The sequence below is a fragment of the Nipponia nippon genome, unplaced genomic scaffold (assembly GCF_047370975.1).
Source record: "Nipponia nippon isolate SJK-2023a ecotype South Korea unplaced genomic scaffold, ASM4737097v1 scaffold_6, whole genome shotgun sequence".
Lineage (NCBI taxonomy): Eukaryota > Metazoa > Chordata > Aves > Pelecaniformes > Threskiornithidae > Nipponia > Nipponia nippon.
Genome location: NW_028262380.1, coordinates 27943495 through 27957133, shown reverse-complemented (window position 1 = coordinate 27957133; position 13639 = coordinate 27943495).

Here is a 13639-nt window from a genome sequence, read left to right as displayed (position 1 = left end):
AACATATTTCAGCAAAGCAGAGAGAACTTAAGGATAGTTAAGAGAAATAAGGCTTGGAAAATTACTCTTGAATATCTTGGCAAAGGTCCACATTTTTACTGTGCCTAATAATGTCTTTGTATATATTGACAAAACTGGATTACATCTATGCTCCCCTGTAATAATTAATACTTTTATGAAAGAGGTCTGATTCAGAATTATTGCCCATCCTTGACTGTCCTGTACTTTTATGCCTGTGGCAGTGTGCTCTCCCTGCCCCCCCAACTTGACCTTTTCCCATAACTCTGATCAAGTGATAACTACCAGTGGTGCCTATGATGGGTGCATCTCATCTTGGTGGCTGCATCCAGCTCAAGGCTCAAGGTGGATTCGGTGGACACAGATAACAGCACAATAGCAAGGGCTAATTTATGGCAATGCACCCATTTGATCATAGTGGTGGTCCATGCCCGACTCAAGCCAGATTTGGAAGAAACTGGCATCCATGGTCGGTATGCAAATATGACTATGGGTCAATCATCTTACCCCCATAAATAGGGAGCAGCCCAAGAGCCCTGTGAGCATTCCTGCACAGTAGTGGGCATCACACCAGGATCTCACCTTGAGCAGGGATGCCTCTCAAGGTTACTCCTCAAGATTCAGAGAATCCTTATTGCATCAGATACTCGGTAAGCAAATTGGGAACAAGTGCACTGAAACTTTGTAATCTTACCTAAGTAATATAAAGGATTGATTGCACATATATAATCCTTTAGACATAAACCATTGACCAAGTCTGAGGCTAAAACTGGATCCAGCTGCACCTAGGCTCCTCTCTGAGAAGGAGTTCAGAAAGCAAGGGTGTCCTTTCTGAACCTTGTGAATCAATGGGAGGGTCTCCCTGACAGTCTTGTCTGACCCTGTCCCCTATGCAGTAGATGATAATCCAGTGTACCTTATCACTGAATCTTGTTAAACCACTGTCACATTTACTAACAAACTTTGTTATCAGTAAACATATTGCTGCTTCTCTCTTACAAGCGAAGTGCATCACTCCATCCATGACAATTCCCAGATTAATAATGAAAACTTTGTTATCGTTTCAGATATCCAAAGGTAATCAAGTTACTAGTAATTCTCATTTCTTCTGAAATGCAGGTCATTATTGTTTTTGTCCTTGTGCACTCTTTGAGTCCCTGTTTTTACTTTCCATCTCTTTGAACAGGAAAAAAAAAACAACATGTAAAAGAGAGGTATTAAAACTGATGATCCTACTAGATAGATAGCCAAAGACCATGGCTATTGTGTTATGAGTAAATCACTGCACTGATGCATAATGAAAGTTGATGCACCACAGCAAGAAAGTAGTAGTGAGAGGATGCCCCAATAATCTAGAAAAATACTGCTTAAGATACCTGGCTAAAAAGGAAAAAAGAAGTTACTCAGGAAAAAAGTGTGGCAAAGAATTTATTTGGTACAGGGCAGGAAAATACCAATGAATGGAAAAAAATAAAAATAAAAGGATGACGAGCTTTACTTATCTTCTTGTCTTTCTGGCAATTGTGTGTCAACATAACACTATTTTAGGATTTTAAAAAAATTATTTCCCTTTTTTTTCACCAATAATTTCCACTTTAAGACTTTTTTCTTTTTAGATTTTTGCTATTTTCTTTGCTAATTTTCTATTTGTTTCTTAGTGTCTTTCTTATTTTCCTGTGCTGTTGCCTTATTTCTTTCCTCCTTTTCTATTTCATTATTTCCTCCTCTGTCTCTCTTCTCAGTCTCTTTCCCTTACTCTAATCTTTTTTTTTTTGGCTGGCCTCCATAGAAAATACTGCAGTACTTTTTTTTCATACTATTCTTGCCAGTAAAACACTATCCTTGACAAAGAGAAAAAATAAGCTGCTGCTCTGGAGGTGGCTAGAAAACTGGCATAATACCAGCAAACATAATCCAAGCCTGGCACAGGACAGACTAGACGACCTAAAAACTTTTCCTTATATCAAACTTCAGGGTTTTTGTGGAAGTAGTAAGGGAAAGGCACAGATTCCAAAACACTAAAACCTGTCATGATGTTTTAATTGTGAAGGGCTTAAAGGACTCCGGAGATACTCTGTCCTAAAACACACATTTCACTCTCAGTGTTTATTTTGTATTTCATCTTGTTTTAAATTAAATAATAATAAGATGCCTACTTTAAATACTTCAGCTCAACCCTTTACTTTTGCTAAGCAGACGAGAAGAGTTGCTGTGGCAGGGGCAGAGGCAGCCACTCTGAAGTAGGCTTTCCTCTGGAAAAGAGCAGTGTAAGTCCTGGCTCAGCACTGTAGTGGAGTGCACATGGGTAAGCCTTCTGGCAGCACACCTAAGGTGGAGGAAGGGCAGAGTCAAAGATTAAGGCAGAGCCCAGAGAAGTTAATACCTTGGGGACTGTAGCACATCCATGTATTTCCTTTCCTTCCTTGCTTGGCTGTTGTCAAGCATAGCTGCATGTGGCAAGCACCAACTTCAAGACTGTGTAGAGGGGTCTGAGGGGTTTCTTCTTGCCTTTGTTTTGTGGATCTATGATTTGTCTAGCCTTCAAAAAAAAGTACCTATGTATGTTTGGATACATGTATTTAATGATTTCAATTCTTGTTTCCAATATTTTGAAACACACGCTTCTGAAAGACTGCAGAGATATGCCATATTTAATGGAAAACAAAATATCCTCTCTCATCCAAGGTCATACTGTGTCAATCCCTCGGGAGGCATCAAGTTCATTTATTAGTACAGGAGCCAGATAAATACATGATAGAAGCCACCACTGACACTGGCACATTAAACAGTCTTATGAAAGTTCAACAAATTCAGACACAGTAATTTGACATCTTATTTTTCTTCCTCCATGGTCAGCTATCCATCTATATGTAATTGAAGTATAAAACAACCATTTGATTAAGAGCTCTTATTAATAGAAATTCGAGACTAGAAACTGTGCAAAAATAAAACTAACAGCACTTGAAAAAGTGAAGGATTCGTCCCAGATTTGGAGCTAGTTTGCATTGCCATTTCTAACACATAGGACCGAGCCTTTTATTTTCATATCTTGCTGTAAGTCTTTGCCAGCCTGCTTATATTCCCCAAATAGCTTCTGCTTCACTACATTTCCATCTGTACAGAAAGGGCATGGACATAAACACCGATAAACAGTGAATGAAATCTTCCCTACCTCCCAGCTAAGGCAGGATACTGGCAGGCCATATTTTTCTTTTCAGAAAGTATTATGCTAGGAATTGAGTCTTTTATTGTGATTTAAGAGGGATTTTTACCAGGAAGCTGGCAGCATCAAGCATTTTTTGCTAGATGTTGCACTGCTCTATGATATATGGGTGTGTGTCTTTTGGCTGCTGTAACAACCTTCCTCAAAACTAACGAAGTCCCATTAACTATATCTTCACCATTTAATCTCTGCAGTAGGTTAAAGTAAATTTTTATCTTGCATGGTTGGTCTGAGTTTTCCTGTGATTAAGAACAAGATGGAAAATTGTCATATATGTGCCTGCATAAAGGAGGGACCGGTTGCACTAGGAAGATATCATCTGGCTGTGAGTACAAAACAGATTTCATGGGGATGTTATTTCCCATGTTAAATAAGCAAGAGACACTTGGAAGGTTAGGGTTTGTTGGAATCCTGACTTCTTTTTGCCCATACCATTACTATACTGGTAACAATTGGTAGAAATTTATCTGAGCCTGTTGAAAAATTAACACAGTTATCCTCCCCACCCATCTACAGCAGAAATCAAGCTCTTAAATTAGCAGAATTTTAGGGCAACACAGGTATAAGGTGTGGTTAGGGAATTATAACTCCAGGTAACAACAATTTGATACAGAGTTTTAGAAATCAGTAGAAATAGATGAGTCACCGAAAAAAACACTTTGCATCTGTAGTTCTGTTTTCTACAGAAGGAAATTTTCAATATGAGATCATTCCAATGAGGTACAGGTGTATCATATATTCAGAATTGAGATGTTCCAAGTGATAAGAATAATAACGAAATAAGGATAGTCCATATTGTATGTTGAAATAAATACCATATTGTATTTAGCAAGTGTTAGTGCAAACCACAGGCACATTATTGATGAAAAGGGGTACATGTATGTCCTAGAAAATTACAGTTAGATTGCTTAGAACAGAAGAATATTTTTCTGTAACTAAATTAATATCACCATAACTAAGCTCACATAATTCTCATTAGTATCAATAGGAAGCTGATACCTAGAAAGAAGATAATAGAACCCTTACACACTTACAAGAAGCAGATTTGCAGCTGATTAATTAATAAAAATGATTAAGCTTGCTTTTATCCTCTGATTCTACACAGCACACTTGAAAATGCATATACAGTCCGTGCCTTGCATTCTCATAAGTCAGCATCTATTCCTGAGTCCTGAACCCTCTTGTAACATAGCCTAATGGTAGAAAACTAGGAAGAAGGGCAAATAATGTTATCCTCCATTTAACTGTTTCCCTTTCACTTCCAGGCTGTTTGTCAGAGCTGCCCGAGTCTGCATGTGCTTCCCCACACGTTCCTCAGAGTCGTGTTCAGACCAAACCCCAAAGAGTCCCCACAGTAAGTGGTGAAGACAGCTGCGGGAATGCATGCCAGAATGCACTGGGGGTGTTGGCAAGAACGGGAAGACCGGGAAAAACTGTAGTTAATACAGTGTTTGAGAAAATTATTTTCTTAGTAACTGCAATGAAGGAAAAACACACTGAGGAGTGGACTGAAAGAAAGAATTGTATCCTCTAACGATAGATGCATGAATTCAAAAAATATCCGGACTTGAACTCTGATTTGGAATGAAAATGAAATTGTAAGTGATTGGAGAGGCTAAGAGTTATAGTTATGGTGAAGGTTTTAAATTGTCTGAAAGATAGACGCTTGAACTTTTGCTGTTGTTTGCCATGACCTTATGATGGAACATGAAGGAAAAGACCATAAGCACTTTAGACATATTATCTTAGTGCTGTCCATTTTTCAAAACCATGGTGACTATAAATCCCCATACCAAAAATCAATGTGGATCAACCTATCCTTTGGATGTGATTTGCAGTTATTGGGGTTACCTGAATCTCATTTAAAGAGAGCTCTGGCATGCAAATATTGCCTTAGTTTGTCCGAACGTGTTGTCCTTCTGCAGCTGTACAAGTGCAGAGTGCACAAAAAGCATATTACAACGTGTCATGCGGAGGTTTGATGGTGTGGACAACGGCACTTCATGAAGTCCTACCTGACTTCTGTCACATATCAGTGAGTCTTCAGACTGTTGAAGCCAAAGAACTCAGGAGTGATCAAAATGCTTCAAGAGATAAAGAAAATAGAAATCTCCCCATCCCCTCCATGAAATTTTGCATGCCTCACTGTTTGGTGAAATGCCAGACAAAGTAATCTCAAAGTAAGAGCATTAAAATGTTTCTGTGAAGGTATTTGGCTTCTCAGAATTCTTGCATGTATGTTGTGAAGCAGCAGTCTGTGCTAAGAAAAGAGAAATTTCTTAATTTCTTCTTCTGGGACAATTGTCTGTCCTTTCTCGGTTCCTCCTGCTATGCAGGTCCAAAAGGAGGTGGGGAGACAGAGGATGGATTTGCCCTTCTTACAAATATTTCCTCCAATTCTTGAAGTGAAGAGGCAAGAAAAATAGCATTTTCACCTGTTGCTCCTATAGAAGGTCTCCTGAGACTTCCATAGAAAGTTCCCGAAACTTAAAGAAGAGGGGCGGATAGTAAGGGGGAGTGACAGGACACAAAGGTGCAGAATGGAAGAGCAGGTAAGGCAGGAAACAGAGAAAATGCAGAAAGGATCTTGTGCGTTATATCATGCATCCTCCTGTTGGTTACCATCTTTCACCACTCATTCATCACTTGCTAATTGGTTATTTACTTTACTGATATACTAAGCATGCATGCAGGATCTGCTCATTGGACAAAACATATTCAGTTTGTATTATTACCTTTAAGTGCCATATTTGGACTTTAATTGGTTTGCCCATTCTCTTTTGTACAGTACAACATATGTACAATAATTAAACTTTTTAATTTTTAAGTGTTTATGGCAATCTGTATCCTACACTAGGAAAAATGAAAAAAAAGATAGGAAGAAATGGACAGAAAGAGGAAAGATAAAATGGAGTGATTTAATCAGCAACCCTGGAAAACAAATTCCATTTCCAGATAGAAATCCCCATGGCAAAATCCTATGATAAAATACCTGATTGACATAATGTTCATGATTCTGTGGAGGAAAGGGGCTGACAGAGTCTGGCCATTTCTCATAGATGAATAAAGAAACGTAGTTATTGATGCACACAAAGCAAAGGAAACCTTTTGCAGACTTCTGGAGTAGGGGTCCTGCTATTGGAACAACTGAACCATGTTTGTTGGCATCTCACTAGACACTAATTAAATTCAGTTTTTATTTTTTAAAAAATCTTTTTCCTGTACTATCTTAAAATCTCTCAAAATGCAGGAAATTATGCTGCAATTACAAGAATATCTAAATATAGTGAAGACAATTTTGCTTCCTAGTTTATCATATCATTTGTTTTTATAATAAGGAAGATGGACCCATATGTAGTACTTTTCTATCTGATTTTCTAGAGCTTCATTTAATGAGATCTGCTAAATAAGTTGGACTGAAAAGGGCTATTTTTCTGTTTAAGTGTTAAACTCCCACTTCTAAGAAGAGACTGTGGATTGGCTTGGTGTCCTTTTTTTTTTTTCCAAATGGCTTTGTAAAAGGAGATCAGGCAAACTGGGTCAGTTCAGATTTTGAAGTTAAATACCCCTGGAAGTACATTACTTTAGTTTCATTTATTAGTTCTTTGGATTTATATTACTGTATAAAATATCCCCACTGCTTAGTGATATGATGTTGGTTTAGATGCTTTATGGTGATAGCATTCCAGACCATACCTAAATTATCCTGACCCCGTATTTGTAGTTTTGAGAGCCAGTCTAGGTGGTTTTTGTAATTAGACCCTCCCAGGTAGCAGGAAGCTAGAGCTTTGGCTCCCTAGCTAGCAGCTGTGCTCCCAGCTGGGTGTGTTTATTATAAATGAAAAAGACTCCTCAAATTTCCATTCTCGGCATGACCATGCTTGGCTTCAGTCTCCATTTCTGGACGTCACTGAAGATAAACATTAAAGGCAGTCTGAATGCTGCCTCATAAAGATTTGGTTGACATAATGTACCATAATGATATATTTCTAATCAGGCTATTTAGTGCTATCAAAGGATCTTTTAAAAAATGAATCATGACTTGTCATTTGAATATAAATGTAACCTAACTCAGACAACTCTCTGTATAACGAGCCTATGCAGTATACCAATTGAATATGAAATGAAATATTTGCCTAAAGTATGCAGGTGATAACAAAACAGTGGGGCATTGTTGACCCATGGTGAGTGTATTTCACTGCTCATTTGAAGAAAAAATGACTTGTATTTCAATCTCATTATAAAAACTGGAAAATGTGCTCTATGGCATTATTCACAACAGTGCACAGCATTTTATTGTCTCACTTACACCCAATTTGGAAGGTTTAAGTGAGATTTAAGGAGTACATAGGCCCAGTACTGGTTCTTAACATGGGAGGATTTAATCATTAATAGCTATAGATCAGATATAAACCTCTATAAAAGCAAAACATGGAAAAACGGCATTTAAAATTAGTTTTCCCTAAAGTCTCTGGAGTATATTTTTGTAGAGCTGGAGGTTTTTGTTTCAGGTGATATCTTTACGTGTTCAAAAAATGACTCCTTTCCACTCTCCCTTCTATTTAATTCTCTAACAGGCAATCTTTCCCTCTGCACCTCCTAGCACTTTCACTGCTTTTTTGCATGATTCATTGAGCTTTTTGTCTCATATATTTCATCCAAGTGTAACAAATCCCCTCAAGCCAGCATTGGTCTAGAAAAGGCTTAGGATGGGAAAGCAAGTTATTTCCTATCAGGGTTAAAGTCTTTAGATTATTGCTCTGCATTGTAACAACTATGAATTTGTCTACTTAGATTTTTTTTTTTAAAAAAACAGAGTTCTAGTTGAGATACACTTTAGATTTCTCAGGCAAATCCTACCAGGGTAAATGAGAGTTTTGCAGCCGCTTTCAGGGACGCTAGGTTTTCATTCAATTTCTTTGCTTTTTAAGTCTCTAAGAGATAAATCTCTGTTCTGCTGTCCTATTCTGCTGCATTCTCCTTTTTTCTCTCCACATGGTTATTCTTACAGATCAATGGAACACAGAGGTGCCTTCTTCCAAGATGACTTCCATGCTACTGAAAGCCACCACTTTCTTCCCTAGAAATATGCCCCCCAATGACCAGGTAGTCTCAATCAACTATTTAGGAAGTATTATTACCCATCAGTACGAAAATGTATTTGATGCACTGCTCTATTAGGAATCCATCTGGTCCACCACATAATTTATTATCTCTGCTCAATAGTAGGCTCCTCTGGCCAGAGTCTGTTCTGATCTATGTCCTGAGCCCATTATCATCACTGAACTAATAGAGGTAACACTAAGTATAACCATGAGAAAACTAAACTGGGAAGCTTTCAAGAAGACAAAAGGTATTTTGTCTCTACCTCTTTCCAAACAGAAGAGTTTAAAGGTGTTGATCCTTTGGTGATGACACTGTCAAAATGTAGTGTTATGTGCTCCTAGGTAGGACACTCTCAACCACTCATATCATGAATATGAATTTGACACTATCCACAAATTTTCTTTTAATGCAGTAAAAATACATGGGTGGCAGCCAGCCTCTCTACTTCATCTGAAACCAGCCTCTATGATTAGCTATGTAGTAGAAATCTAATTATATGTTACAGCATAATGCCTAAAGAATGAATAAACCGGTTGAGACCATATTCCTTCCACACGTGCAAAGTTTGGCTACACTCATTCCTTGTTTAACATTACTGAAAAAGTTGTGCTTTTTCTCCCAGAGATAAACATGATCCCATAGGCCAAATTCTCCTCCGATTTACATGCAATGCAGTCTCTCTGGGCTAAAAAATTAGAATATCCTCCTTTATCATATTGTGCCTTAGCACAATTCTCTTTTTCTATCATGCATCTTAGAAATAAGATATATTTCACTTTGGAAAGCTGAAGTTGCTTTTGTGTGTGCCAGCAAAACCTGTCATCAGCTTGGCAGACAGGAATTAAACCCAGAAAAAGCGTGTAAGTATTCTTGTAGGTCACAGTCTGAAAAATTAATCCACGAAATTATATTCAAGGTTTTTTCTGCTTCCTTCTCTAGTTCAGTTACAAAAGGTGTTTGCAGTAATTTGTTGAACAACACTAAAACACATGAGAACTAAAGTTAGTTTTAGGCTAACGTAGGCAACTGCACAATTTTAAACAGCCTCTGGACTACTCTGAATTATGCTACCCTTGATGAACTGCATACCATATCCTTGCAAGAATAGATGGGAGCAGTGAAGAATTGTCCAATAGATTCTTTGGCATAGAGTTGCCACAGCTGTTGCTACAGTACCTTTTGTTACCCAAGTGATGCAAACATCCCACAATAGAACTGAGGGCCTTACTTGATAATTTTACGTTAGGAAGGGCTCTGAGATGATAGAAGTAGGCCACTCACACCTGTTGCGAGGAAGATAGATCTTATATTCAGCTAAGGTGGTGGTTTCAACTTTTTTTGATTAGCATCCCCTGCAAGGGAGTATGACCTACTATGTAGTAAATTCTAACTTCATAGCATTAATTCTGCTTACCTTAGTTGCCTTTTGGTGACCTCAAGAGTTGACAGAGCGCAGGCTGCCAACCACGAGTCTAATATGCATTTGCAACATACACAAAGAATAAATAAATGAAGTATAAAAACAAAGTCAGTTTGAAGATTTGAATGTTTTGTGGGTTTTAGGAATATGATCCTTCAATTCTCAATTTCCAGCAGATGCAAAAATGAGCAACACCTGTAATGTTTCATTATTTGTAATGCAAAGTGCACTTCATAAAACTGAAACCAATGTTAAGACAAGGTTTATTAGTCAAATCCAAAATTAGTTGGCCATGTTCTTAATTCTGTGTTAATACGTTATTAGTACTTTATGTTTAGGTATTTATATTACATTTATTACCTGCTTGAAGCACTAAGTACCTTAAGTATATTCAATAATTGTACTGAAATCTCTTTGTATTCCCTAGTACCTCAGCCCATTGGATTTTAATTACTAGTTCCTGAAACATGTTGGTTTGATGTTTAATAGGACACACCTCTGTTTCACCTCTATTTTTTCTTTTAAGCTCAGGTTTATGCTTGACATCCTCCATACTTATTTCTCCATATTTGTGGGTTTTGTCATTCTCAGCAGTATTTGTGCTAAAAGTATTTTGAAACTTATTATGTAGAAAATAGCAGCTGTGTTTTATCTCTCTATATATACTACCAGCTTCATTTCTTCCACTTGATTCTCTCAAATCTATGACCAGGTTAAGGAAATCTCCCATTGCTCCTACAGCTCTCTTGACCTTTCCATATGCCTTTTCATTTACTCAGTCATTTCACACTTGAGCTGCTGTTTCTGGAGAAGGTGGAGTAGAGCATATTCCTGTAACTAGTTTATTCTCTGAGACTGATTCAAATTCAACCCTGAATGACATTGCAGCCTTAGGAATGACCAGGTCACCACTGTTCTTCGCTCAAGGAAGGAGCAGATCGATGCCCGTACGAACACCTGCCATGGGAAAGCAGGCAGAAGGGAACCTTTTGACTCCCCTCTGCCTTTTCTCATAGTGAACCACCTGGAAGGAAAACCCAAACATCTCTCCATATTGAATTTGCTGTCTGATTTAAGCTGATATTACAACATTTTTTTACCTTTCTCCAGGTTCTCTGCCCCAAAGTAAAAGGCGATGAAGTAATCTCATTCCTAACGGCTGTTGCTCATAAGGAAGGCACAGGCTTCCCATTTCACGGACTTCCCATTTCACATTTCTGCTGGCTTCATCTAATCTATATCTTTTATTGTTAATAGCCCAGTTAATGTAATCTTCGAGGCAGATTTAAGTTAGGCCCCTAATATCCTACTTTTCTTCATATGACTAGCTCTCTCATACTCCTACCTACTTTGTTAGACTTCTTTCCATTTTTATATAGGCACTGTAGCACCCTTTTATTATTGAGCTTACATTACTGTATATTAATGTCTATAAATTTCCCATTAATCTCTTATATAGCACATTTCCACCACAAAAAATACATTTTCCTGTTAGCATTTACTCTATCTTTTTGTTTTCAGCTTCTCTATGCACATATTAGTTAGAGAGGCGACATTAAGGAAAGATTTGGATTTACTTAAATAGGTTCAGCTGACTATAAGATACTACTTTATTGATCATAAGATGTTCTTCTAACAGTAGAATACAAAAAACCCCGAGTTACTGGTGCACTCCGATAATTTCTAGAAGTCTTTCCTCCCTCATTCAATATATTAAATCAGAAAGGGTCAGCAGGAATTGAAGGAGCAATTCACAGTAGACAGGGCAGCTGGGTGACTTTTAATCTCTTAAATATATATATAATATAATTGCCTATTTTGATATAAAAACCTTGGAACAGTGAAGTAGCTATTTACAGGTCATTAACAGTATTTTACATCACATACTTCAATATTAAAGAATATATATTTATATATGTGCTTGTTAATATGTTTGCTCCTTACAAAAAAAAAAAAAGTCTGTCAGTCACAACGTAGAACAATCAACATGACAGCAAGGAAAAAAACATGGTACAGCGTTTCAACTGAAATATACTTTTTACGGTGTTATCACCCCCTTATACGTGTGTGTTCATCTGTCTGTTTTTGTCTCTTTTCCCTAACAGCTGTGAAAATCCTGACTTTTTTTTTTTTTTTTTTATTGTCTTCTCAGGCGTGGGAGGCAGTCATTTCTAAATCCTTTTGGGCAGTCCACCACTACAAATTTTACTTTATTCTTTTTCCTTTATGGCTTTTATTAATACTGTTTTGATAGTGACAACAATTTGGTTGGCTGCAAAATCAAATGCACATTGTTATTAGTACTTAATACTGACTTTTGCATTCACACGTGTTAATTTACTGTGCTATTCTTTGGAGCCTTGTCACTTTCATAATTTTTCTTTTAAAGCTATCATTAATTTATCATTATAATACCTTCTGTAGCTTTCTTTTGTGAATGCAGCCCCCTGCATGACAAAGAAATTCTATCTTTACATTCTGATTTAGTTCTTCAGTGGAACATCAGGAAGAAAATATCAAGTACACAAAGAGAAGAAAAAATATGTGGAAGTTACAAACAAATATTCATATTTCACTATGCTATTTTGTCTCTTGCAAAATGAAATGGGTAGACAGTAAGCTCTAAAGCATTATGAATTATTATTTTATGCTCTGTATAAATATTGTTTCATACTAATGAAACATCTGTATAACTGACACAGAAGCAAAGACTTCGTATAATCTCTGATCCTGCATTGCATGTGACTACTTTTACATTGATAAGTACTCTCATCATAGCCAATGGGGCTCTTCAAAGATTGCAAAAGTGTTTATGTGTCCAGTGCCAAAATGGTATTGAAGCACTTACCTCCTGTTCAGGCACTTCACTCATATTAATTTCAGTGAATCAGGATAGGTTCTTGTATATCCTATTATAGATCTGGCCTTAAGTGTTTTTCAGAATCAGAGCCATGCCCGACATTTCCTCTTCCTTTTTCACTTAGCCAACAGAAATGTTGACGTACAATATAGCAAGTTAGGATATTACCAGAAACGTGACATTGTGCATTTAAAGACTCAAGAATAATCTTGTACTGCAAAAATATTGTGTGTTATATTTTCTTTGATATTTTCTCCCTTAATGAAGAAGGAAAAGATCATTATGACTGTCCATTCCATATTAGATAACCTACAGCAAACAGGAAAAATCTATACTGATTTTAGTGCAGCCATAATTTGTACTACTGTAGGGAGTTCCTGAAATAAACACTGCTGCATTAATTTCTATGTGCTAGACTGTAGATATATACCCACTCAGACATTAAGTGCCTACTTATCAGAACCCCTGAATACCACAAACACAAGCTGAAGCCAAAGGGAGCTGTGACTATGTAGACTCTCTCAAAATACAGGAAAATCAAAATCTCATATTGACAAAACTGTTACAGTCAGTCTGTAGCTGCTCCAGCACAAGTGTGTACCACTACACGGATGTGCTAGCAGTACCTGATATTTCTGGATTTGATTCAACTTAGGTTCATAAAGAAGTGGCGGCGAGAGAATATGAGATTCTCTGTTCCGATGACAGCAAAAACGAGCATAGCTGCATAAAATCTGTTGCTATAGCAAGTGACCATATTATATGCTTAACATTCAGGAGCCAGGTGTTAATGAAATACAATCTAACTTCACTATAATGAACAATATGGTACCAGATATATATGTTTGTTCTGTCAGGCTGCTGATTTTAGCAGGCTCTGGGAAATTGCTGCTTGAGAATAAGAAAGAAATGAGCAGCTGAGCGGAACATCAATACACAGTACTTCTATAGAGATCACTTCACATTGATCAAGATTTAAAAGATGTCCTTTAAAAAGATAAATGAATGAAGA